This window comes from Bos grunniens, chromosome 7 (genome assembly GCF_055505025.1).
Source record: "Bos grunniens cultivar Pamir isolate PY7600 chromosome 7, Bosgru_T2T1.0, whole genome shotgun sequence".
NCBI classification, from domain to species: Eukaryota; Metazoa; Chordata; class Mammalia; order Artiodactyla; family Bovidae; genus Bos; species Bos grunniens.
The window spans coordinates 64,730,589-64,758,267 of record NC_141171.1 but is presented as its reverse complement, the minus strand read 5'-3'; the positions used below and the strand labels follow the sequence as shown (position 1 = coordinate 64,758,267).

Here is a 27,679-nt window from a genome sequence, read left to right as displayed (position 1 = left end):
TTAGAAAAACACAGGCTATGCCCATTAAGTGTACAAAGATTAATTCAATTCTAATGAACTGAGTTTTGGAAGTACTCTAGTCTAGAGTTAAGTGAATAGCTAAGCAGAGAGACTGGTTAGAAGGGTCATCCCTGCTAGATGGGTTGCCTCACAGAGACTTACCTAGAAGAATTTATATCCATTCAAGAGGGGAAATCCCAAAATAAGATTTCTCAAAGCCTAATCTATAGATCTTAGTATCACTATCGTTTAGGAAGCTCGTTATAATACAGCTTTTTAGACCTTACGTCATAAATTTTAATTCAGTAAACCTAGATTCCAATGATCGACATTTAAAAAAATTGGTGTATAATTGTTTTATAATGTGTTAGTTTCTGCTCTACAAAAAAGTGAATCAGCTCTCTGTATACATATATCCTCTGCCTCTTTGATCTCCTTCCCACCCTACCCACCTTCCCACCTCTCTAGGTCAACACAGCACCAAGCTAAGCTCCCTGTGCTATACAGCTGCTTCCCACAAGCTTTCTATTTTACACATAGTAGTGTTTATGTCGATCTCAGTCTCTCAATTCATCCCACCCCTCATCCACACCCTGCCTGTCCCCAAGTCCTTCTCTACGTCTATAGCTCCGTTCCTGCCCTGAAAATAGGTTCATCTGTACAATTTTTCTAGATTCCACATATATACATTAATATATGATATTTGTTTTTCTCTTTCTGACAGATTCAAGGTCCAGCATTTTTTTTTTTTTAAATAACCTTCCTTGCTTCTTCTATACACTGAAGTTTGAGAACAATCACCTAAGAATTCTTTTCCAAAGAATGTTTACTTTTCAAAGCACTCTGTCTTCAAGGAACTTAGAGTTTTGGAGAAAACTATTAAAACTAGCTAGTAGTGAATAATTATCCATTCATTCAACAGATAGGCATTGAACTGCATATTATGTGTCAGCTACTATTCCAGGGACTAGGGAATCAGCCCGGTGAGGACAGAAATCTACCCTACACTGGGCATCACCACTGTTTTTACTTCTCCCTTCATAACTTCTCCCTTGGGAGGCAGGTATAATCAGTTCTGTGTTGCAGGAAAGGAGCAGAGAGCTCAGGAAAATAGCCGACCTGCACAAGGTCTGAAGGCCAGTAAATGACAGACCTGAAATTATTCCAGTGTCTGTCTGATGCTGTCCTTCTTGTTCTTTACACAACAGCAACATGGGTATAAAGAGAATAGAAAACAAACGTTCAAAGCAGTCTTGAGTTCAGTGCCAAATGAGCGACATAGTTCCCGAATATTGAGGCTATTCAGCCTTGCATGAAATCGTTGCAGGCTGAGCTGGGGGAGGAGGCTTCTTGGAGGACTTAGAAAATGGGTTCATAGAAAATACAGGAACCCACAAAGGGAAGACGCATTGTGGGAGGGGAGTTCATACAAGAAGCAAGTGCTCAGTACTCAGTCACTCTGAAGGGTCTGACTCTTTAGAGACCCCATGGACTGTAGCCTGCCAGGCTCCTCTGTCCATAGGATCGCCCAGGCAAGAATGCTGGAGTGGGTTGCCATTTTCTTCTCCAGGGGATCTTCCCCACCCAGGAATTGAACTCAAGTCTCCTGCTTGACAGGCACATTCTTTATCACTGCGCCATGTGGGAGGAAGGGTGCTCATCAGAGCCTGAGGTAGGAATGTACAAGACTGATTTTGGGAACCCTAACTCTAGCTTCCAGCTAGAGCAGAGGCAGAGTGTTAGGAATGGGAGAGGAAACTCCACTGGTGGTTGGCACTGGATGCCAGAGTACCTTCTGATGCTAAGCTTGGGTGTCTGAACTTGGTTGTGTAAGATGATGAGGAATCAGTGAGGGACAACAGATGAGAGGGAGATCTGGAGAATACAGTGCAGCAAGTAGTCAGCAGAGTGGATCTCTGGGAGAGGAAGGCCGTGGACAAGGGAATCAGGTGGACAATATTTATATGGGAATATTGCCACAGGAGTTGTTGTTGAGTCGCTAAGTTGGGTCTGACTCTGTGACCCTATGAACTGCAGCTCACATAGCAGGCTTCTGTGTGCCCCACTGTATCCGGAGTTTTCTCAAACTCAAGTCCGTTGCGTTGGTGGGGATATCTAACCATCTCATCCTCTGTTGTCCCTATTCCTCTTGCCCTAATCTTTCCCAGCATCAGGATCTTTTCCAATGAGTTGGCTCTTCACATCAAGTGGCCAAGGTATTAGAGCTTCAGCTTCAGCATCAGTCCTTCCAATGAATATTCAGGGTTGATTTCCTTTAGGACTGACTAGTTTGATCTCCTTGCTGTCCAAGGGACTCTCAGGAGTCTTCTTCGGTACCACGGTTCGAAAGCATCATGTCTTTGGCACTTGGCCTTCTTTATGGCCCAATTCTCATGTCCACACATGACACTGCTGGAAAAACTATAGCTTTGACTCTATGGGCCTTTGTCAGCAATCCATTAACTAATAAGGATGAATACCTAACCTTTAAGGAAGCTCTTACCGTGTTCCAGACTCAGTCATTCATTTGTATTCATTAACTTAATCCTCAAAGTTTCCCTCTGAAATAACACTAGGGCTGTGCTTCTACTCACATGGTGTGACTGGTCTTCTCCACCTCCTATTCAGACTCAGCCCGGCCTTGAAACTTGCTGGGTCCAAGACCTGTGAGCGGAAGTGTTGTCTGTTACCTCTGAGATGAAAGTTTATGAGCCAGTGTGTTTTGTCACATACTTTTGATGGAAGCTTTTCTAAGAAGGAATCTCTCCTGGCCTGGGTGCCTCAGTGCTTCTGAGAAGCAATGCTCCTCTGCCATCCTGGATGGGCTTGTAGCATGAGCCAGAGATTAAACGCATGTTATATGCAATGTGGGAGTTATTGCTACCATTGTATCACCTGGTCTGCCTTTACTAATACAAACCCTTACTGATTTAGAAGGAGATCTCAGTTCAGAATCCCCCCACCATGTACCAAGGTTGGTAAGTCACAGCCTTTCTAGCCTCAGTCACTTCATCTTCAAAATGGGAATAACCGCTATTTGGTGGCTATTTCATGGGACACTGTAAAAAAAATAATAAAATGACAAGAAACCAATTTTCCATGCTGTGTTATAGGCGGCATCCTTAACTTTTTACTCACATTATCTGATTTAGTCCTCACAGTAACTGTTTTGCAGATGAAGAGACTGGGGCAGAGTCAGGATTGTGGCACTTGCCAGAGACCACACAGTTTATAACTAGTACTGCTAAGATTCCAGCTCAATGTGGTTTAATTCCAGAGTCCCCACACTTATCCACTGACAATGTGTGGAAGCACTTAACTCCTAGGACACAATTATCAGAGAATTGTTTTTTTCATTTGGCATGATAAGTTCAGTATCCAGGCCCTCTGATTGTTTGAAGAGCCTTAAAAAAATATTTCTGGCCATAAAAATAAATATATTGTTTCTGAAATATTTAACACAAGTGGCAATATCAAATTAATAAATATTTCAGTGTCTATAAAATTTGTCATAATGTATTCTGGTCTACAACTCCACCACTTAACTCACAGAAATCAAATAAATGTGAGATTTGCATGCACTGTAATATCTTTGACATGATGAGGGTAGGCAGGACTTGTAAAAGTGCTTGGAGCCTAAAATATACCTTAAAAGGACCCCCTGAATAGAGTTTAACACATATTAGCTATCCTATTTCTTTCATTATTGACCTTAGCTTTGACTAACAGAGACACATCTAAAGCCATTTGAAATTCTGCAGTAAAGCAGCAATTGGTCCCCTGAGCCAGTCCCAAATGGGTGTCAGCAGCTCACCACTGAAGCTGGTCCTTACCCAGACCCAGAGGAGGGGAGCAAGGCTGAGCTTCTCCTCTTTCCCCTGAGAGGACCAGTTTCCCTCACCCACTGAGTGAGAGGTGAAAACTCTTGTCCTGCGGAAAGCTCCTCCCCAACCCTACCAGGTGGCTGGGAATGGAGTTAAATGAGATGCCTCTTTGGAATTACAGCAAAAAAAAAAAAAAAAAAATCCGAGGCCTTTGGAATCTGCAGCTGCCTGATAACCACCTCTGCTTCCCAGTGTCTGTTTCTCTAGTCCCGGCTGCTTTCTGCAGTTTATAGGATGTATTCAGTCACCCTGGGGGAACCCTTTCTGACCCTGACTCTTAAACCTTGACTCCCCGTCTAGGGTTCTACTGCTTAGCCTGGACTATTGTGGTCACTCACTGGAGCACCTCGGATCTGGAAACACTTTCCTTGTCAAAGGCCAAGCTCACAGCTTCTGATGCCAGACCTTCAATTTTGTTCTCTTTAGAGTCCACCCATTTTATCACTGTAACTTACACAGTGGAATCTTAATGGTTTTCTCGATTGATTTTGAACTCTGATGCAGTGATTTAGTAATAGTAGGTCTTGGGATAAGACAGATGTGAATTCAAATCCTTGGGCCATCATTTTTGAGGGGTGACTAAGTAAGCGGGCTTCCCCAGTGGGTCAGATGGTAAAGAATCCTTCTTCAGAGATTGACTGGTTTGATCTCCTTGCAGTCCAAGGGACTCTCAAGAGTCTTCTCTAGCACCACAATTCAAAAGCATCAATTCTTCGGCATTCAGCCTTTTTTATGGTCCAGCTCTCACATCCATAAATGACTACTGGAAAAACCATAGTTTTGAGTATATGGACCTTTGTTGGCAAAGTGGTCTCTGCTTTTTAATACACTGTCTAGGTTTTTCATAGCTTTCCTTCCAGGAAACAAGCAACTTTTAATTTCTTGGCTGTGATCATGGTCACCATCCGCTGTGATTTTGGAGCCCAAGAAAATAAAATCTGTAACTGTTTCCACTTTTCCCCCATCTATTTGCCATGAAGTGATGGGACTGGATGTCACGATCTTAGTTTTTTGAATATTGAATTTTAAGTCAGTCTTTTCACTCTCCTCTTTCTCCTGTATATAGTACAGTGCTATATAGATGATTGTGAGAGTTGAGTACCTAGGCTAACTTTGTTGGACTTAAGAACTAATTGGACTTACGAACACCCTCTTGGAAGGGAACTTGTTTGTAGGCAGAGGACTTACTCTATTACTTATTCGCACATTTGACTTTCAAAGGCCCCTGTGAAGCAGGCAAGTAGGGAACCCCAGTCCTTATTTCAGGAAGGAGGAAGGAGAGGATGGGACAGGTAGAGAAGCTTGCCCAAAGTCACAGAGTCCATCAGGGTCAAAACTGTGGAGGCTGTAGCACTAGATCTAGAGCGGTCCCACCTTTAATCTTCCCTCTGTGTGGGCACCCCTACCCTAACCCTTTCTTTATTGATGTGCTCCCATGAAGACAAATTTGATGGAGTCCTCATTCACTCCAGAAACATTTGTAGCCAGTTGGGTGCTATGTCTTTGTTCAGAAACAAACTATCCTTTCTTCTTAAACCTCAAGTTCAAACCCCAGAGAACTCCGGAGGATTGTGAATCTGGCAACTTTGAAATTGACAAATAATTTGCCTTCATCCTGCTGAATCCACCTTGGGTGATACTACATTGCTCTGGGTCCCCCAGAGAGAGCTAGCAGATTGTGGGCAGGCACATTCACCTTTGTGCCATGCTCCCTCTCTGCCTAGTATATGAGCTAAAGAAAGGTTGACTAATTAAACAAATGACTGGAGAGCTTGCAGTCTAGAATGAAGTGAAAGTAAAGAAACTGCTGGCTAAAGCTGACTAGCTGGGAGTCTGGAAGCCTCAAATCTAGAGGTTTTATTAAATTCAATGGAAATCAACACACGTAGCACAGAGCCTGGCCCACATAAGCTCTCAACACACATTAGCGTTTGTTACTACTAAGCTTATAGGCCATGAGACACATGTCTTCATTCTCTCCCTTCACTAATCAGGCAGATTGACAGTACTCTACTTTGTATGACTGGAAATCTGAAAACAATAAATGCTGGAGAGGGTGTGGAGAAAAGGGAACCCTCTTACACTGTTGGTGGGAATGCAAACTAGTACAGCCTCTATGGAGAACAGTGTGGAGATTCCTTAAGAAACTGGAAATAGAACTGCCATACAACCCAGCAATCCCACTGCTGGTCATACACACCAAGGAAACCAGAATTGAAAGAGACTCGTGTATCCCAATGTTCATCGCAGTACTGTTTATAATAGCCAGGACATGGAAGCAACCTAGGTGTCCCATCAGCAGACGAATGGATAAGAAAGCTGTGGTACATATACACAATGGAGTATTACTCAGCCATTAAAAAGAATGCATTTGAATCAGTTCTAATAAGGTGGATGAAACTGGAGCCTATTATACAGAGTGAAGTAAGCCAGAAAGAAAAACATCAATACAGTATACTAACGCATATATATGGAATTTAGAAAGATGTATGTGAGACAGCAAAAGAGACACAGATGTATAGAACAGTCTTTTGGACTCTCTGGGAGAAGGTGAGGGTGGGAAGATCCGAAAGAATGGCATTGAACCATGTATATTATCATATGTGAAATGAATCACCAGTGCAGGTTCAATGCATGAGACAGGGTGCTCAGGGCTGGTGCACTGGGATGACCCAGGGGGATGGGATGGGGAGGAAGGTGGGAGGGGGGTCAAGATGGGGAGCACGTGTAAACCCACGGCTGATTCATATCAATGTATGGCAAAAACCGCTACAATATTGTAAAGTAATTAGCTTTCAACTAAAATAAATTTTAAAAAAACTAAAAAAAAAAAAAGATCTTTAAAAGATAAAATACATGTGAAAATGCCCTGAAAATGGGCCAAGTGTAGTCAAAATTTATGGTGTGACTATTTTACTTTTCTTATGATTATTTATTATTAACATGATGGATGTGAGAGTCGGACTGTGAAGAAAGCTGAGCGCCGAAGAATTGATGCTTTTGAACCATGGTGTTGGAGAAGACTCTTGAGAGTCCCTTGGACTGCAAGGAGATCCAACCAGTCCATTCTGAAGGAGATCAGCCCTGGGATTTCTTTGGAAGAACTGATGCTAAAGCTGAAACTCTAGTACTTTGGCCATCTCATGTGAAGAGTTGACTCATTGGAAAAGACTCTGATGCTGTGAGGGATTGGGTGCAGGAGGAGAAGAGGACGACAGAGGATAAGATGGCATCACTGACTCGATGGATGTGAGTCTGAGTGAACTCTGGGAGTTGGTGATGGACAGGGAGGCCTGGCGTGCTGTGATTCATGGGGTCCCAAAGAGTCGGACACGACTGAGCGACTGAACTGAACTGACTGATTCTTATCATATAATGACCTTGTGGCCACAACAATATATCTTCCATGGAGCATTGCTAAACAACCAGCTGACTGCATTTGGAAGAGAACTTCTTAGGATGGCCCTATGTCTTGGGTTCTGTACCCTTCTCCTGCCTGGTGACACCCCTTTCTCCAGGTTAATGGGGCACAGACTCCATCCTACTGAGATCGTCCTTCTTCCCAGGGTCTGCATATCTGGGTGTGGTTTGACATGCTACAAGTACCGAGGACCATGGTCACACAGGGAAACAGACTTAATTCGGGTCACAGTGTAGCTCCTTGAGCTCAGGATCAGGAAGTCTTCCACACTCATGGAGCTTGAGCTGAAATTTGAGTTATTATAGGAAAAATCCTGACTCCCCTCTATCCCATTATCCAGAAATAACAAGTCATTCAGTGGGCAGTGGTTCTCAAATGTTACCAAGCGTCACCAGAATTACCCAGGGACCTTGTTAAAACAGACTTCTGGGCCCTACCCCCAGGAATTCTGCAGAAGGTCTGGGTGGGTCAGAGAATTGGCATTTCTAATGAGTTGGACCACTGCTGGTTCAAGAAAATCATATAGAGAATCACTGGCCTAGTGCTAGAAGCACGGGATTTGGAATAGAATTAAGATGCTAGGTTGAAATCTTAGCTCCTGCAGGCACTTACCAGCTGCCTGCAGGGGCGAGTTAGTTGGATCTCTCTGGGTCGCCATTTCTGCATCTGTCAGATGGGTTGTTACATAGTTTAAGTGTGATCATACTAAGTTAAAGGGTTTTTTGTGATGATTCAATGAAAAAATGCATGCAAAGTATTTTGCACAATGCTGAGCACACCTTCAATGTTTGGGGTTAGCTAGCAAAATCATCATGATAGTGTGTGTACATATTATTATACTTCTTATTGCAAAACTCCTGGCATCCCAGTTTCCCTCATTAAACTGTGAGCAGCTTCAGAGAAGTGGTCTTGTCCTATTCATTTCTGTATCCCCAGTGCTGAGGACAATGCCCTACACGAAGGAAGAGCACACTGTAGAAACTCATTCATTCACTCAGTTATTTATTCATCCAAGTAATAAATTCTTACTGAGCCTTTGCTCTGTGTCAGACCCAGGCTGGACTCTGGGGAATATGGTGAACAAGAAGCAGCAGACCCTGTCCTTGTGGAACTGGCACTGAGTGGGTGAGAGAGACATTAATTAATACGATTAAACAAGCAGAATAGTTACTAATTACAAAAACATACTTTGAAGGAATAAAATTTACTAAAGTAGAGGGCTATTAGAGATTTCCTTTGGGTAGAGTGTTCAGGGAAGTTCTCTCTGAGGAAATAACCTGTGAGCTGAGATCTGAACCATGAGATCTAAGAGGAGGGAACAGCCAGTGTGAAGGCCCTGAGGCAAGAAGCAGCTTGGCCTGCTCAAAGGATGGAAAGAAGGCTCAGAAAACTAGAATCTAGTTCCATGAGCGAAAATAAGAGATGAGGTTAGAGGACTGTTGGGATGGGTTCATGGAAGACCTTGTAGGTCAAAGTACAGAGCTCTTTTTCTTTAAGCAGTTGAATGACATGTTTAGCTTAATATTTTCAAAAAGTCATATTAGCTTCTGGGTGGTACATAGCCTGGAGAAAAGGAGAGAAGTTAGGAGGTTAATGCAGGGACATGGGAAAAGAGTGTGTTGGTATGAAATATAAAAAAAGCAGTGGAGATAGGGAAAAAAATAGTGTTTGGGTTCAAAATATGTTGTGCAGCTAGTGCTGACAGATTTGCTGATGAACTAATGTGGGGGTAGAGGAAAGACGAGGAAAAGACCACTCTAGGGACTTAATGAACACATCTCCAGCTGTGATCTCTTTATAAGAAGCTGCCACAGCTACTTAACTTCCCATCTGCTCACATCTCATCCCTGCCTCCAGTACCCAATCCAGCCCCTCCCCTTTTTCAGGGCCCAGGGGCCTTTCTGAGGCTCCTTGAGGGTCCCTGCCCTGATTTCTGAGGTTCTGCAGCCTAGCACTGATGGTTACTCTCCCAGAAGCCCAGATGTCTCACTCCCTCCAAGACAGGAAGCAAACCCTCCGTGGGGCAGTGGCAGGGCAGCCAGTCAGCAGGCAGCAGATGACAAAATAAAGCCACGCAGGCACTCTAGGGATCCGGGACACTGGCAGGAAACCGAAAACGAATTCAGTTGAATATTAAGAGAGAATTGTTGTCTTGCTGGTCTGGGCCTCCTAGAGCTGATGGGAGTGGCAGAACCATGAAAAAAGCAGAAAGCATCTTCCTGGCCTGCCTGGCTTCCCAGTTGGTTGCTGAGGACAACGTGTTCTTTGATAGATGCTGCAAAGAAGGGAATCCGAGCCCACAGCCTGATTCCCTCCCAGCCCCCGCATCTCTCATACCCAGTCTCTCTCCCCTTTTCACCAGTCCTAGGATCCAGTCATTAAAGCCCAGCCAAGGTTTCTCTTATTCTTTCCCCATAATATGGTAATACATGCTGCAATCAGTAGAATATTTTTCATCAGACATAAGGTCATGCTCGGTTTTTGTGTTTGATTCGTATTTTTCAGTTTTTTAATTTTTTTCCTTTCAGTTGGCATGGGAACACTGAAGTGCCAGTCCAGGGAGGATCCATCAAGCCCATCATAACACTCCTCCACGCCGCTCAAGTGCTTTGATAGGGTCAAAGTGTGTACACAGTTTTCTGTCACAGAGGGGAATCTGGAAGCAGGCAGCCTCGTTGTTTCCTCCCCCAACCCCCTGGTTAGGCTCTTCAACTCATGTGATTCCGGGGTAGAAGAGACCTCAGACACCAGTCCAAACCCCAGAGAAGGGAATCTCTTACGCCAAGGTCACACAGCGAGCCAGCAGTGTACAGACTCAGATTTAGGTCTTTATATAGAGCTGGGGGGTGGGTAACCTTTTAGAATCATCTTAAACTTTCCTAGGCCTTTGTTTGCTCATTAGTAAAATCACATTATCATCATCTACTCTTTCCTCAAAGGGACTGGTTCACATGAATGGTGAGCATTTCTTTTAACGCAAATGCTCCAAACTTAGGTCTTACAAGTAGATGATCCTAAATAGTTACTCATCTGATGTAAAAGTAAAGGAAATGGTTACAGGTTTATGCTTCAGAAATGGATATGGTAGATTGTGATTCATCTTCTCAACTGTGCATCCGTTCATCCGTCTGCTACCCAGTGGCCATCTTTCAGACACTTCATGCCTAGTAAAGGCCAAGCTAACTTGGTTAAAAACTGGCTAAAGAAAAAAAAAAAGGCATTGGCCTTGGCCCCAGCAAAAATGTGAGATGCAGTAAGAGAGACAGTCTTGTAAAAAACTCACCACAATGTGATGCATTCTGAGCAATAATGGCTGAAAAATGATGCAATTCTGCTTCCATAAGAGTATGGGACCCATTACCTTCATAGCCAGGAAAGCCTTCCTTGAGGTCAGTAGGTTTACATTTGGGGCTCAAAAGGTGATGAGGAGTTTGTTAGGCCTGCATAGCCAGAGTCTACAGCAAGTGTTTTGGTGGGGGGACTGGGGAGGGGAGGTGGTGGAGGCGGACCCTGCAAGTTGTTCTGTAGCTTTGAGAAAATATAAGATCATGTTTACTAAGCATCACAGGACCTGTGCTCAACTTTTCACAAGCAATTCTTCCTTTCGTGCATGTGAAGACCATTCAGGATAGGGATGGTTACTGACCCCATTTGATGGCTATAAAACTAAAACTCGGAGCTATCATCTAATTTTGTCCAAGGTTTCACAGACGAGAAGTAGCAGATGTGGAATTCAGGAGATACATGACACCAAAGTCTGGGTTCGTAATTGCTACTCTTTAAAAAAATTTTTTTTATTATGGTAAAAGCCACCTAATACATAGCATTTTAACCATATTTAACTGTACAGTTCAGTGACACTAAGTACATTCACATTGTTGTACAGCTCTCACCGTCATCCATCTCCTGAATTTTTCACCTTCCTAAAGGAGGTCACCCCTGGGTGTTCTTTGGAAGAACGATGCTAAAGCTGAAACTCTAGTGCTTTGGCCACCTCATGTGAAGAGTTGACTCATTGGCAAAGACTCTGATGCTGGGAGGGATTGGGGGCAGGAGGAAAAGGGGAGGATAGAGGATGAGATGGCTGGATGGCAACACCAACTCTATGGACGTGAGTTTGAGTGAACTCCGGAAGTTGGTGATGGACAGGGAGGCCTGGCGTGCTGCAATTCATGGGGTCGAAAAGAGTCGGACACGACTGAGTGACTGAACTGAACTGAACTGAAACTGAAACCCTGTCCCCATTAGACGCTAAGTCCCCACTCCCCCTCCCCACCCCCTGCCCTCTGGCCCCTGGCATCTGCCAGTGTACTTTCTGACTCTATGTATTTAAGTGTTCCTGCTACCTCATATAAGTGGCATCAAATAGTATTCATCTACACCTACTGTACAGAGAAGGCGATGGCACCCCGCTCCAGTACTCTTGCCTGGAAAATCCCATGGACGGAGGAGCTTGGTGGGCTGCAGTCCATGGGGTCGCGAAGAGTCGGACATGACTGAGCGACTTCACTTTCACTTTTCACCTTCATGCATTGGAGAAGGAAATGGCAACCCACTCCAGTGTTCTTGCCTGGAGAGTCCCAGGGACGGGGGACGGGGGGGACCTCGTGGGCTACCACCTCTGGGGTCGCTCAGAGTTGGACACGACTGAAGCGACTTAGCAGCAGCACACCTGCTGTATATTGGAATGCATTTTTAAGGTTAACTTAATATGGGATAGGATAGAAAGCCCAGAGATAAACCAGTGTACCTATGGTCAATTGAAGGTAAGTGAAAGTGAAAGTCACTCAGTCGTGTCTGACTCTTTGTGATCCCATGGACTATACAGTCCATGAAATTCTCCAGGCCAGAATAGTACAGTGGGTAGCCTTTCCCTTCTTTAGGGGATCTTCCCGATCCAGGAATCGAACCGGGGTCTCCTGCATTGCAGGCAGATTCTTTACCAGTTGAGCTATCAGGGAAGCCCACATGGTCAATTAGTCTATAACAAAGAAAACAAGACTATACAATGGAGAAAAGATAGTCTCTTCAATAGGCGGTGCTGGGGGGAATCTTGATAGCTACATGTAAAGGAATAAGATCATAACACTGCTGTACATCATACACAACAATAAACTCAAAGTGGATTAAAGACCTAAATGTAAGGCTGGAGACTATAAAACTCTTAAAGGAAAACAGGCGGAACACTCTTTGACGTAAATCATAGCACGATCTCTTTTGACCCACCTCCTGGAGTAATGAAAATAAAAACATAATTGCTACTCTTTATGGTTCTTTGTTAAAGAGGGATCTAGGAGGGTGAGGAGAATGAGACTGTGGGGTAGTTGGGCCATGGAGGGGAACTTGAAGGAAAGAGAGAATCTGTGAGTTCCCAAGATCACGTGGCTAATCGGTGACCACACTAAGGCTTATGTCCAACAGTCCTATTTCTTGCCTCTGGACCATACTGCAGCTCACTGACTAGGGACAAATGAAAAGACAAGGATAGAGGGTGTCAGAAAAAAGTCAGCTGTCCTCCTGAGAAAGCACCATATATCCTGCGCATCTTTTCCGCTGTTCTGCTTGTTAGGTTTTCCCGGGGATCTGAGTGGGCGGGGGAATTCAGAGTATTTGTGGATAGCAGATGTGGATATTTTCTTGGTCTAGTGAGATGAAGAGAAGTGGGAAGAGACTGGGCACAGGGCCAGCTCTCAGCAGAACTGTCAGAGGCGAGGTCTAGTCTGCAGGACTCCCTCTGGTTCCCCAAGGTACCACCCTCTACCCTTTTGCTTAAGTTTCTATTGGCTTCCTATCCACCATCTAAGTAGGTTCACTCTTGTGGGAAAAACACCCCAATGATCCATTGTGTTAGTCTGCTCAAGCTGCCATAACAAAATACCATAGATTGGGTGGCTTACGTGACAGAAATTTATTTTTTCATGGTTCTGTAAGTCTGAGATCAGGGTGCTGACATGATTGAGTTCTGCTAAGAGTCCTCATGCTGGCTTGCAGATGGCAAGTGCTAGGATATAGCCTCTTATGGAGGACACTCATCCCACCGTGATGTCCCCACCCTTATAACTTCATCTAAATCTAAAGTTCTTCATAAGCCTCCAACTCCAAACATTAGCCCACACGTTGTTAGGAATTCAGCATACAAATTTTGGAGGGACGTGGTTCAGTCCCTAGCACTGGTTCATGGCATTAGTGCCACGCTCAGAAAGATTTGTCTTGATTGGTCAAGGATGCTGAGAGGGCGTATTTGAAGCCCACAGATGCCTTTAGTGGTACCATGGGCATTATGTCACCAGGGTGGAGGTGGTAATTCTGTAAAAGAGCCAGATTTCCAATAGCCATGCTCAAACGATGACTCTCCACCACCAGCCAATCCATACTCTTAGAATGGGCTCTGCCATGCTGAACTAAGATCTGTCAAGCTAGATCTCCCTTTCACTGGGTTTTGTTTGGCTTCTTAGTTACGTTGCAGAGAATTCTCACTGGGCATACCTTCCAGGCCCTAGACCACCTGAGTGCTTGTGTGCCTAGTCACTCAGTTGTGTCTGACTCTTTGTGACCCTGTGGACTGTAGCCTGCCAGGCTCCTGGATTGGGTTACCATTTTCCTCCTCTAGGGGACTTTCCTAATTCAGGGATTGAACCTGTTTCTCTTTGTAGAGAGAATTGCAGACAGATTCTTTACTTGCTGAGCCATCAGGGAATTCCAAAGGAGAATTTGGTGATTAACTCATGGTACCACTATTACCGAAACCTGCATGTGAAGCCCAAAGTCCAACTACCCAAGGTAGAGTGGGTCCAGCCACTAGATTTCTTTATACTGTTTGTAAAAATATTAATAGATTTGGGTCTGTCGGACAAAAGCCTGGACCTTAATACATTTTGCTGTTTCAAGGACACTGCAAATTTCCCCCGCCCCTTCTTGTCACCCTCCTGACTGTATGTCAGCATCTCTCAGCCTCTCCGTACAACTTGCCACTTTTATTTTTGATATTAGCTTTACATGCTGCATTAAAAGGGATTTATATCAGCTTGCCTTATTTTATTACAGATTTGGGGCTTTATAAAAAAAAAAAAAACAGTAGTACAGAGGTTGGGTGTCATTCCTGGATGGACATCTAAGCGTAGGTTACTCAGAACTGGCTTTGCAGGAAAATGTGAAAAGAAAGCACGGCTGACCTGGGCCAGTTTGGAAGTGCTTCACTGGAGTCTGCTGGTTCTTCCTGAAATCACTGGCAATTCCTTGTTCTGGGTAAAACTGTTTGGAGGACTGGCTCCGAAAATTGATAGGGAGGGACTTCCCTGGTGGTTCAGAGATTAAGACTTTGCCTTCCAACGCAGGGGGTGCAGGTTTGATCGCTGTTGGGCTAAGATCCCATATGCCTCACAGCCAAAAAAACCGGTAAACATAAAGCAGAGGCAATATTGTAACAAATTCAATAAAGACTTAAAAAATGGTCCACATGAAAAAAATCTTAAAAAAAAAATTTGATAGAGGACCCCCCCTGTTGGTCCACTGGTTGAGAATCCACCTGCCAATGCAGAGGACATGGGTTCAACCACTGGTCTGGGAAAATTCCACATTCAGAGGAGCAACTGAGCCTGTGCATCACAGCTGTTGAGCCTGTGCTCTAGAGTCCTGGAGCCACAACTACAGAAGCCCGTGTGCCTAGTGCTGGCACACTGCAACTGGAGAGTAGACCCCGCTTGCTGCAACTAGAGAAAGCCCACGTGCAGCAGTGAAGACCCAGTGCAGCCACAAACAAATAAAATTATTTTAAAAATAAAATAAATAAAATAGATATAATCTCCCAACATTCCCTAAACTTAAAAACACGACAGGAGCCAGGAATAGTGGGATGAGGCCTTGCTTGGTGGTCAGCAATCCTGGGTGAGAATCATGACCCAGCAGACAGAGCCCTTTGTACTTTCTGGGCCTTAGTTTTAAAATATGTAGAACAGGATCAAACTAGGCCTTGAGTCCCATAGGGTATGAACAGGTCATTTAGTAAAATAAAGAGACTATTAAATTTGGAAAATACATACTCTTCCCCTCTTCTGAGAAAAGAACAAAACACATTAGCATATTAAAGGGCCTTCAAAATCCTGATGAATAGACCCTCTGCCTTGTTTAATCCAGTACTACTAAGTTTATGGGCACATAACCTCCCCTAATCACCCCAGTCCCCAAAGAAAACCTATTAGCCTCGGAACATCAGAGTTCTAATAGGAAACATAGACTAGATGGATCTTAAAAACAAACACATTGATGTCTGTCATGTAGGAATGGATGGTCACTTGTTGTTTGTCATTTAGATGTGTCGTTTGGCGCTCAGAAAATAAAGGGAACTTTATTCTGGTGGAAGATTGTTCTAGTAGCTACTAAATAAAGCCATCGTTGTTATTGCTGTTTTGTTGCGTTAGTCACTCAGCATGTCTGACTCTGTGCGACCTTCCATGGACTGTAGCCCGCCAGGTTTCTCTGTCCATGGGATTCTCCAGGCAAGAACACTGAAGTGGGTTGCCAATTTCTTCTCCAGGGGATCTTCCCAACCCAGGGATCAAACCCAGGTCTCCTGCATTGCAGGCAGATTTTTTACCATCTGAACCACAAAGAGGACCTTTCAAATATCAACTGTGAAATTTTAACTCATTATTCTGTCTTTGAAATACCTTTTCCTGGCCTTTAAAGCCTTATTTAGTCTGAAACCAGTCTGCTTCTTCAAATATATCTTCTAGGGCTCCCTGGAAAATTTCATCCAAATCTTCAAACTCATCCTGTTAACTCTTTCATGGACTCTTTTTTGGTTATTTCACCCATTCTCATCTATGGTCCTGGATAATTTATGTTTACAATGCCCCCTGGTCCTATCGAATACTTGTGGTAAAGGCAATATTAAACTGGGATCAAAACAGACATCTTATCAAGGAACGAAAGCCGAAGAGTACATTTTAGAATCTGTCTTGTTACAAGTGTTTTTTAAAAGTCAGTATTTTTTTTTTTCACTTTACTTATTTTGGGCTGTGATGGGTCTTCATTACTGTGATCAGGCTTTCTCTAGTAGTGGTGAGCGGGAGCTGTTGTTCATTCTATTCGGGCTTCTTATTGTGGTGGCTTCTCTTGCTGTGGAGCATGGGCTCTATGGTGCGGGCTTCAGTAGTTATGGCACTTGGGCTCAGTAGTTGGGGCACATGGGCTTAGTTGTCCCATGGTATGTGGGATCTTTGCAGACCAGGGATTGAACTCATGTCCCCTGCATTGGCAAGCAGATTCTCAACAACTAGACCACCAGAGAAAGTCTCTGTTGGGTTCTTATGAATCCTCTGTTTTATCCTAAAATTCACTTTCCCATAGCAGTTCCTTTCTCAAACATCTTAGTCACCATTGCCCTATATTTCACTCCAGCAGCAACTAGCTTTATATTTAAAGCCTTTTGCCTTCTCATTCCCAAATAAGTACAGGACCAGTTTTAAATTTTATTTTATTTTATTATGTTAAGGCAGCTGACTCCAAGACCTGGAGAACTAAAAGGAATCATCTTGGCAGATGGTAAAAGGAAACAAGTAGCAAAGTGGCTCTATTTTGGGGTTTTGTTGTTGCTGTCATTTTCAGATCAAAGAAGCCTTAGATCTAGATAGTTCGAACTAAATTACAAAATCCCCTCCACAGTGTTTTTTATTCTCCATGCCCCTCATTTCAACAAGAACCTTATATTTCTGATGAAGACTCTGGAGGGCATTTCCAGAGAAACTGGTCATCACAAACAATTAAATTGAACAATAATAGCTCCCATTTATTGGATACTTACTTGCCAGTCCTATACTAAGCACTTTCCAAATTTGTCTCCTTTAACCCTTACAACTCTAAGAGGCATGTATGTATAACTGACACTTTACAAAATAAGAAACCAAGGCTTTGAGAGGTGAACTCACTCATAAAGATCATACAAGATTCAAAATTAGGAAGCAGCCTCCAAAATCCTTGCTATTAACCATTATATTATTTCTTGAACATTTCTCTCAAGCAGTTGGGTTGTAAATACAAGTAATTTTGTTTGTCCACCTTCAAAGAGCTCAGAGTCTTAGTAGTAGATATGAACTTCCCTCACAGAAGCTAGGAAGTCAAAAGGGCCAATAAAAGCATTAAAAAAAGGGGGAGCTTGTAAAGTAAAGGATGAAGAGCTCAGTTACATCAGTTACAAATAAAGAAAGAATGAGACACAGTTTTGTAGAACAGTGGTAATATCTGAGAAGCACCTTGAAAAGTAGGTCTGTTTTTTTATCTCATACTTTACTTTCAGTTCATCACCGAGTCCTGTTGCTAATCACCTTCAAAATAGATTTCAAAGCTAGCCCTTCTGTCTCCACTGTCACCCAGTGGAGCGACGTCACCATCATCTGTCACATACCCTATTGCAGGAGCCTCTTAGCTGGCCTCCTTGAGTGTCTTCTGTGGTGCACTGGGTTACTGTGATAGAATTACATGTGATCCCTTTGCCATGTGACTCTGTAGTCCCTGTGAGAAGGCAGAGTGGATTTCTCTACTCCATGAATGTTAGGTTTGGTCTAATGCCTTTCTTTAGCCATTAGAATATCAGAAGACACAACACAAGAAGAGGCTTTAAATATGTGTGTGTGTTTAGTCACTCAGTCATGTCCGACTCTTTGCAACCCCATGGACTGTAGCCCACCAGACTCCTCTGTCCATGGGATTCTCCAGGCAAAAGTACTGGAGTGGGTTGATGTGCCCTCCTCCAGGGATCTGCCTGACCCAGGGATTAAACCTTCTGGCTCACTTATGTCTCCTGCATTGGCAGACAGGTTCTTTACCACTAGCAACCACCTAGGAAGCCAGTAACTATCATTTAAAGATATAAATCAGATTACCCACTCCTAAACTTAAACCTCATTAGTGATTTTTGTTGGTGGTGGTGGTTTAGTTGGTAAGTCGTGTCCTACTCTTGCAATCCCATGGACTATAGCCTGTCAGGCTCCTCTGTCCATGGGATTGTCCAGCCAAGAATATTGGAGTGGGTTGACATTTCCTTCTCCAGGGGATCTTCCCAGGCCAGGAATCAAACCCGGGTCTCCTGCATTGCAGGCAGATGACTTACCAATTGAGCTGTGAGGGGAGTGATTTTTATTGTATTGCAAATCAATCTCAATTCTTCAGTTGAGATTAATTTACAATACGATCAATTCTTTGTTCAGTATGCTTTAGCTTTTCTGGCCTTCTTTTGGTACTTTGAATAGACAAGCTTAAGTTCAGTTCACTGGCTCAGTATTGTCCAATACCTTGCAACCCCATGGATTGCAGCATGCCAGGCTTCCCTGTCTATCACCAACTCCCGGAGCTTGCTCAAACTCATGTCCATGGAGTTGGTGATGCCATCCAACCATCTCATCCTCTGTCGTCCCCTTCTCCTCCTGCCCTCAATCTTTCCCAGCAACAGGGTCTTTTCCAATGAGTCAGTTCTTCACATTAGGTGGCCAAAGTATTGGAGCTTCAGCTTACTCCCACTTTAAAGCCTTTATACTTGCTATTCTTTTTGTCTGGAGAGTTACAAAGTCCAGATCTAAACTGTTCAATATAGTAGCCATTAGCCACCTGTGGCTATTTCAATTTAAATGAACTAAAATAGAATAACATTAAAGATTTAGTTCCTCCTTCATACTAACCACATTTTGAACGTTCAATAGGCACAGTCACTCGTGGCTACTGTACAGCGTAGATTTGGAATGTCTCTTACCATTGCAGAAAGTTGTGCTGGTCATAACAAGTCTCAGTGAAATATCACCTCCTCGGAGCAGCCTATTGTTCATTTAAGCAGTCTTCTAGTCTAACCTACGTTCCATGACTCTGTTTAGCTATATCTGTAGCTGCTGCTGCTGTTCGAGTCATGTCCACTTGCCATTTAACAATACTTTGAAATCGTTATATTTGTTTGTTTGTTCACCAGAATACAGAACTGGAGAGCACAGGGCCTTGGTTGATTTTGTTCTCTGCTACATCCCTGGGGTCTAGTAAAGAGGCGTTTCTAGTTGATGGAATACATCAATGAAATATTAACACATTGTTCATTTATTGGTGGTGAGGACTGTTCCAGGTAGAAGCAGAAGCATGAACCAAAGAAAGCAGAGAGAGACTGAGAGGCATGTTTCTGGCAATACTGGGTAACCTGCTTTGGCTGGAATATAGAGTGTGTTGGGTTAGATGAGTCTCAAAAATACTTTCTTGAAATTGAGATCATATTATTGAGAGACTCATATTCTGGGCTAAGTATGAACTTCAGATAAGATGGGAGACATTGACAGTTTGTTTAAGAGAAAGAAATTTCATGATTAGAAATAGTCATCAAGAAATTGATCCACCCATTGTGTGGCAAGTGGATTATAACATGAAAAGACTAGTCAGAAGGCTCAAGATAGAATGCAGTGAAGAGAGAAGAAGAATGAGAACAGATTCAAGATCATATGTGTGTGTGTTAGTCAGTTTCTGACTCTTTGTGACCCCATGGACTATAGCCTACTAGGCTCCTCTGTCCATGGGATTTCCCAGGCAAGAATACTGGAGTGGGTATTCTCTTCTCCAGGGGATCTTCCCAATCCAGGGATCGAACCCAGGTCTCGTGCATTGCAGGTGGATTCTTTACTATCTGAGCCATCAGGGAGGCCCTCAAGAATCATAATGGTGAAATCAACAGATTATAGTATTGGATGCAGAAGATGACAGAGCCTAAGGAATCAAACGAGATGACATATTGAAAGTGGGGGGGGGGCAGGGGTGATTCAACATAAATAAAGTGAGGGATAAGCAGAGCATTTGGCAGGAAACACGTCCAGTTCTTTTTTATAAGTTCAACCCCAAATGCGGAAGTTAGTGTCTTGGGGAAAGGGTAGACACTGGGGAGAAAAGGGGAGCAGAAGAGGTCACAGAGAGCCCCAGCTGTGGTGATGAGGAGAATATAGCATCACAAAGTGAAGGATTCTTAGGGAGAGGTGTGAAGATCCTCTCCAAATCTTAGGCTACAAGAAGTAAAGACATAATATTTGTGGAAGAGATATCTATCATAACCCTATAGAAACTGGTTCATTAGAATGATTAGAGTGGAAACCATATTGTAAGATATTCAGAATGATCTTGGAGTAAGGAAGAAGAGGTAGGAAGTGCAGCAAAGTAATTTTGTCAAAGCTAATAAGCTACTCAGATTCTAGACTCCACATTTAGCCTTATGAGCTTCCCATCCCCCGCTCTGTCCCCCTCCTCCCCAGCTCCTGCTTTTCTGTGTCTGGGGTGCAGATTAAATGGAGGCTGCATCAGATGTTCTCTGTGCTCCCTTGCAGCTCTGACATCTCCGTGGGCTTTACCAGATGGGTGAGGGATGGGTGGAGCTTATCCAGCTTGCTTAGGAAATAGAGACTCTGCCCTAATTAACCACCTCAATTAACAAATGGAGTTTGGCAGAGAGCTAAGATGAAGTTCTTTGATTTAACATTTCCTTCACACATAATTTAAGTCTCAGAATTCTTACATTTTATAATCACAGATTTGGAAGGAGATCTAGAAGCTGTCTAGTTCATTTCCCTCCTCTGTGAAAGAATGAATATATGTAGACAGGCACACACACACATCTCCTGCCATCCTTAGAAGCAACAGAAGTAGCTCTTGGCTATTCTGGAGCCAAGATAGGTCAGTCAGTCAGTTTAGTTGCTCAGTCATGTCTGACTCTGTGACTCCATGGATCGCAGCATGCCAGGCCTCCCTGTCTGTCACCAACTCCCGGAGTTTACCTAAACTCATGTGCATTGAGTTGGTGATGCCATCCAACCATCTCATCCTCTGTCATCCCCTTCTCCTCCTGCTTTCAATCTTTCCCAGAATCTTTTCCAATGAGTCAACTCTTTGCATCAGGTGGCCAAAGTACTGGAGTTTCAGCTTCAGCATCAGTCCTTCCAATGAACACCCAGGACTGGTCTCCTTTAGGATGGACAAGTTGGATCTCCTTGCAGTCCAAGGGACTCTCAAGAGTCTTCTCCAACACCACAGTTCAAAAGCATCAATTCTTTGGCACTCAGCTTTCTTCACAGTCCAACTCTCACATCCATACATGACTACTGGAAAAACCATATCCTTGACTAGACGGACCTTTGTTGGCAAAGCAATGTCTCTGCTTTTCAATATGATACCTAGGTTGGTCATAACTTTTCTTCCAAGGAGGAAGTGTCTTTTTATTTCATGGCTGCAGTCACCATCTGTAGTGATTTTGGACCCCCCAAAATAAAGTCAGCCACTGTTTCCACTGTTTCCCCATCTATTTGCCATGAAGTGATGGGACCAGATATACAGATCAGGAAGCAACAGTTAGAACTGGTCATGGAACAACAGACGGGTTCCAAATAGGAAAAGGAGTATGTCAAGGCTGTATATTGTCACCCTGCTTATTTAACTTATATGCAGAGTACATCATGAGAAACCCTGGGCTGGAAGAAGCGCAAGCTGGAATCAAGATTGCCGGGAGAAATATCAATAACCTCAGATATGCAGATGACACCACGCTTATGGCAGAAAGTGAAGAGGAACTAAACAGCCTCTTGATGAAAGTGAAAGAGGAGAGTGAAAAAGTTGGCTTAAAGCTCAACATTCAGAAAACAAAGATCATGGTATCTGGTCCCATCACTTCATGGCAAATAGATGGGGAAATAGTGGAAACAGTGTCAGACTTTATTTTTGGGGGCTCCAAAATCACTGCAGATGGTGATTGCAGCCATGAAATTAAAAGACGCTTACTCCTTGAAAGGAAAGTTATGACCAACCTAGGTATCATATTGAAAAGCACAGACATTGCTTTGCCAACAAACATCCATCTAGTCAAGGCTATGGTTTTTCCAGTAGTCATGTATGGATGTGAGAGTTGGACTGTGAAGAAAGCTGAGTGCCAAAGAATTGATGCCTTTGAACTGTGGTGTTGGAGAAGACTCTTGAGAGTCCCTTGGACTGTAAGGAGATCCAACCAGTCCATTCTAAAGGAGATCAGTCCTGGGTGTTCTTTGGAAGGAATGATGCTAAAGCTGAAACTCTAATACTTTGGCCACCTGATGCGAAGAGTTGACTCATTGGAAAAGCCTCTGATGCTGGGAGGGATTGGGGGCAGAAAGAGAAGGGGACGACAGAGGATGAGATGGCTCGATGGCATCACCGACTTGATGGACATGAGTTTGGGTGAACTCCGGGAGTTGGTGATGGACAGGGAGGCCTGGCGTGCTGCAATTCATGGGGTCGCAAAGAGTCAGACATGACTGAGTGACTGAACTGAACTGAACTGATGGGACCAGATGCTGTGATCTTAATTTTCTGAATGTTGAGCTTTAAGCCAACTTAATATTATCACCTCTCTGTTAGGAATGCCCTAGGAAGTCTTACCTCTATCTCTGCTATGCCCCATGGCTTCCATGTCCTGTGGCTGTCTTGCCTTGGCAGCAAGCACATCTTTGTCAGCTTTTGACTTGCACATGCAACTTGGTGCAGGCAAGCCAGCATACGCTCTTGGACAACCTGCCCTTGGAGTGACCTGACTTGGCAAGGAATTTTTTCAGAGCCCCTCCTTCTCTCCTGCCTAGAGCGAGATTCTTAATCTAACTTTCCCATGTGCTGTGTTTTTACATCCCACAGAGGATCATGCACCTGTCTGGCTCCTTTCAAATTTTCATATTTGAACTTACATATCACCTCCTTGGGGAAGTCTTCCTTGACCACTTAATCCAAAGTAGGTGTGATTCTTTTACAATCTTCTACAATAGTGATTTGTCACTACATCCTATTTTCTTTATGACCATAGATACAATCTCTATTACTAGTTTTTATTTGTAAATGTTATTTATTTCCTATCTCTCTATAGAAAATGAGCTTGGTGGGAACCAAGACCATATCTTTCACTCTTCATTGTTCCTTCAGTACCTAGCAAAGTGTGGAACGTGCCATGGTTGCTTGTATTGGTCAGCTATTGCTGCATAACAAACCACCCCATTTCCAATGGTATATAACAGTGAGTATTTAGTATTATGAGTCTGCCAGTCAGCTGAGATGACTTTGCTTCAGACTTCAGTGTGTAGGTTGACTGCAGCATCTGTTTTTTGCATTTATCTTTCTTCTGGGAGCAGATGGTTCTCTAGAACATGTTCTTTCAATGACTTCTGCTTGAAACATGCAAATATCCCATTTTCCAAGGCAAGTCACATGACCAAACATAGTATTAGTGGAACCAGGAGATATACTCTTCCCAAGGAGTTTGGGGAAGAAATGATTACCAAATAAGCATTTATTTCTACCATGATGCTCCATAAATATCAATGGTTGAATTAGACCAGTTGACTTTTCTATCTAAACCATTTTTCAGTCATTACAATCCTGTGTTTTATCAGCATTCAGTTTAGAATTTCAGACCATGGTGAATCCACAGCCTTATGTGGAGAAAAAAAAAATACCACTCTGTTTTCCTTGAACAAGAACTAACTTAAGATCTCTATCTGTTTAACAGAGGTTAAAACCTCCTTCATTTCTTCCTGGCTCTCTCTATCCCCCATCTTGAGGCATAGGGAAGGCTTCATTCCTGCCAAAAACTAGAAGAGATAGAACCAATTAGAAGAACTTACCATCTGGTGGTGTGGGCTTATCAGAATTGTAGCCAAAACTCCAACAGGAACTGTTAAAGAGTTTGTGCACAATAGCTTGAGTGTCTGAGTAGAGCAGAGAATGTCTTGATCACTCAGAGAGAGTATGGCTAACCTCAAGATCACCAGATAACTTAGGGCTCCTGACAGCGCCAACATTCTGTCAGAGAGTGGCCTGAAGGGACACCCCCAGCCATATGCATGTGGGCTTCCTAAAACTGTTCCATGAACAAGGGTTTGCTCTTAGGCTGAGCAGGGATTAGCGGAGACTCCACATAGCTTTGACTAACCCATGAGTCTGCTTGGATTTCAAACTTGTTGCCTGCACTGACCTTTGATCTTGCCACACCAACCACCATCCCTTGTATGCGCTTCTCTCATTGGCGGTTCTTTTCTGTTTTACCATGTTGACCCTTGGTCTAGCACCAGCTACTCTGAATTTTCCCTTCTGAAGACACGTGCCATAGGAGGACATCTGTGTGTGTGTGTGTGTGTGGTATTTTGTCTTCTGAGTATCTAATGTTCGTTATTCTGGTAACAGCATCCTGACTTCCTTTGGAGGAATCACTCCTCCCTTATGTCCATGTAGTTTGGATAGGCTGAAGGAAACCAGCAGTCCATTTGGTTCTTCTTACCACCCCAAGATCTAAGAACGGTCGTGTGAGTAATCTTAGAACAACCTGAAGAATGTAAATTGCTGGCCAAGGTGCCATGTTCAGAAATGAGCGTATGTCCTAATTTTTATTCAGTAACATCAGATCTAGGACTTCTGTGAAACAGAGGGCAAAAGAGAAGTTCCCTTTCCACTGGACTTTGAGATGGGCAGATGTAGGCTGGCTCTATCCTGGGAACTGTCACCTGAGTGTAAAGTCAATTAGAGAAAAGCGAAACCCCAAATCTAGAGGGTTTCTCTCTGTCCTGATGCTATCATTCAAGCTCCTGAATCTAGCTGAAATCAAAACTCCAGTTCTCTATCCCTTGCCACCAAAAGAGTCGTGACTACTCACTGCCCAAATGGGGTTGCATAATTTCTTAAGCCAAATACACTATGTTAATAGATTAAACACCTCGTTAATTATATTACACTGTGTTTGCCTAGCACAAGCTGCTTCATGTAAGTAATGTCATTTTCCCAATAGCCCTGAGAATATATTATTATCAACTCCTTATTATACATCTAGAAACTAAACTGGGCACAAAAACTTCTCAAGGTCATACAAAGCAATGTCAAAGTTGGCATCAAACAAGTTATTTCAATTCCTGTTTATGCCATTGTATTAAATCTTATTGGAAATTGTCCCACTGATTCTCTAATGCTCTTAAAATCAGAATGATATATACAAATGGCTAAACTTTTATTGGGATGATCATTATAACATTATTTTTAGAAAAAAAAATTTGGGAATAAACTAGATAATCAATAAAAGGAGATAGATGAAATAAATTACTGGCTAATAAAATGGCTTTTTTTTTAAACTCAGTGGAACACATGTTATTTTCAACATTACACGTTCATTTTAATGTCTTCTAAAAAGTAAGCCATAATATAAATATATTCTTAATTTTTAGGTTTTTTTATTGGAATATAATTGGTTTACAATATTGTGTTAGTGTCTGCTGTACAAAAAGTTAATCAACTATATGTATACATCTATATCCTCTTGAGTCTCTCTCCCACCCCTCTAGTTCTTAATTTTTAAATTGATACATTCATAAAAAGATGGGAAGTTTATCCTTAGTACTGTAATTGTACAAATTTTATTGTGTTTGGTGTGTCTGTCCACATGGTTTCTATAATACACACATTACTTCTGTACACAAAATAAGAGCTATTCTCAAAAAATTCGTTTCCTTTCTAGAGATTCCATGTAATGTCATTAGCCTCCAGCTGCCTCATTAACCCCGGTTTTGCCTGCATCGTCTGGGATCCAGACCTCTGGTGACCTTGGGCTTCCCTGTGCCTGCAGGACAGCAAGCTATCTTACAGAAAAGTCACGGGGCTGGCTGGAGATAGAAAGAGATTTCTGGTAACCTCTGTGCTCTGCACATCCTGACCACAGCTGGCACAGAGCTGTGGTCCCGTGAAGGTATGCAGGACTGTGTGGCATAAGCAGCAGGCATGGACACCAGGGGAGGACGGGGGCTGCTGCCACAGAAAGGAAGCTGCAGCATTTAAAAGGGTCTGAGTAGACACAGCATACAGTGAAATGAAGAAAGCACTCCCAGCCCAGCCGCACATGTCTAGGGACGGAACCAGAAACCCAGGCCATTGTCCCGCTCACTCATTGGAAATTGGAAATTGTTCACAGCTTCCTCATCTGTGAAAAGGGGAGGAAAAAAGTATCTACCTCTCAGCATCTTATGGAGTGGGAAGTTGATTTGAAATCAACCATCATTTACTCCTTCTCAAAATAGCCATGCATCACTGCTATAATTATTACCTTCATTTGAAAGAAACTGATGTTCAAAAAAGAGAACTGACGTGCCCAGGCAGGGCATCCATGGCAGATCCTTGAACCAGAAATCCGTTATTTAGAAAATGGAGCCTCATACCTTACTTACACAGTTGGTAAAGCATCTGCCTGCAATGCGGGAGAGACCTGGGTTCAACTCCTGGTTCGAGAAGTTCCCTTGGAGAAGGAAATGGCAACCCACTCAATTACTCTTGCTTGGAGAATCCCATGGACAGAGGAGCCTGGCAGGATACAGTTCATGGGATTGCAAGAGTCAGACATGACCTAGAGCTATTTTTATATATATATATATCTTACTGAGGACCCTGACTGACAACAGTCCAGTAGGAACTGCAGTGAGATTTTGATTGGACTTTTCATCCCCACTTTTCAGCTATATAGTTATAATAGCCTTCCAAAGGAATTTACAATACAGTCCTCCACTGAAACTCTCAAAACTCATTGTAGCAAAGTGCTACCCTGTAAACAGTAATAATTCAGCCTTATTTTCATCCCTGCCATTGATGTTACATAATATCCAGTTTCCCTGGTGGCTCAAATGATAAAGCATCTGCCTGCAATATAGGAGACCCAGGTTCGATCTATGTGTTGAGATGATTCTGTGGAGAAATGAGAATGTGAAGAGGAGAATGGCAACCCACTTCAGTATTCTTGCCTAGACAGAGGATTCCATGGACAGAGGAGCCTGGTGGGCTACAGTAAGTGAGGTTACAAAGAGTCAGACACAATTGAGTGACTAACACTTTCACTTTTTTTTTCAATATACAGCTATACATTCATTCATTCATTCATTTCACTAGCACCACCACACACTATTCTCTGGTAGAGTCTGTCATGGGAACCTAAAAAAACAAAGTCACTGCCCCCAAGTTGCTTAGTCCAGTTGGGCAGATAAAATAAGGGTCCAGGTAACTAAAACTCAGGGTTAAATTTGACATCTGCTGTGAGGAAGATACAAAGGGCCACAGGGCAGAGAAGAGGGGTGCAGGGGTGGATTAGGAGAGTCCCAGCGGCACTACTAGTGGTAAAGAACCTGGCTGCCAATGCAGGGGACATAAGAGACACCTCCAGTTTGATCCCTGGGTCAGGAAGATCCCCTGGAGGAGGGCATGGCAGCCCACTTCAGTATTCTTACCTGGAGAATCCCATGGACAGAGGAGCCTAGAGGGCTACAGTCCATTGGGTCTCAAAGAGTCAGACATGACAGAAGCAACTTATCATGCGTGATATAAGAACTAG

General features: G+C 43.2%; 1 protein-coding gene across 6 annotated transcripts in view; it reads right to left on the bottom strand.

Moving 5' to 3' along the window:
- Window positions 1–27,679, bottom strand: part of GRIA1 (glutamate ionotropic receptor AMPA type subunit 1) — a 354,858-nt gene that overhangs the window by 312,774 nt on the left and 14,405 nt on the right. Inside the window, exon 3 of one of the 6 annotated variants that reach the window (XM_086412556.1) lies at window positions 2,595–2,664. The exons of the other annotated variants lie outside the window; for them this stretch is intronic. The gene's annotated coding sequence lies outside the window, so the exon portion shown is untranslated. The remainder of the gene's footprint in view (window positions 1–2,594; window positions 2,665–27,679) is intronic. 6 annotated transcript variants of the gene reach the window in all.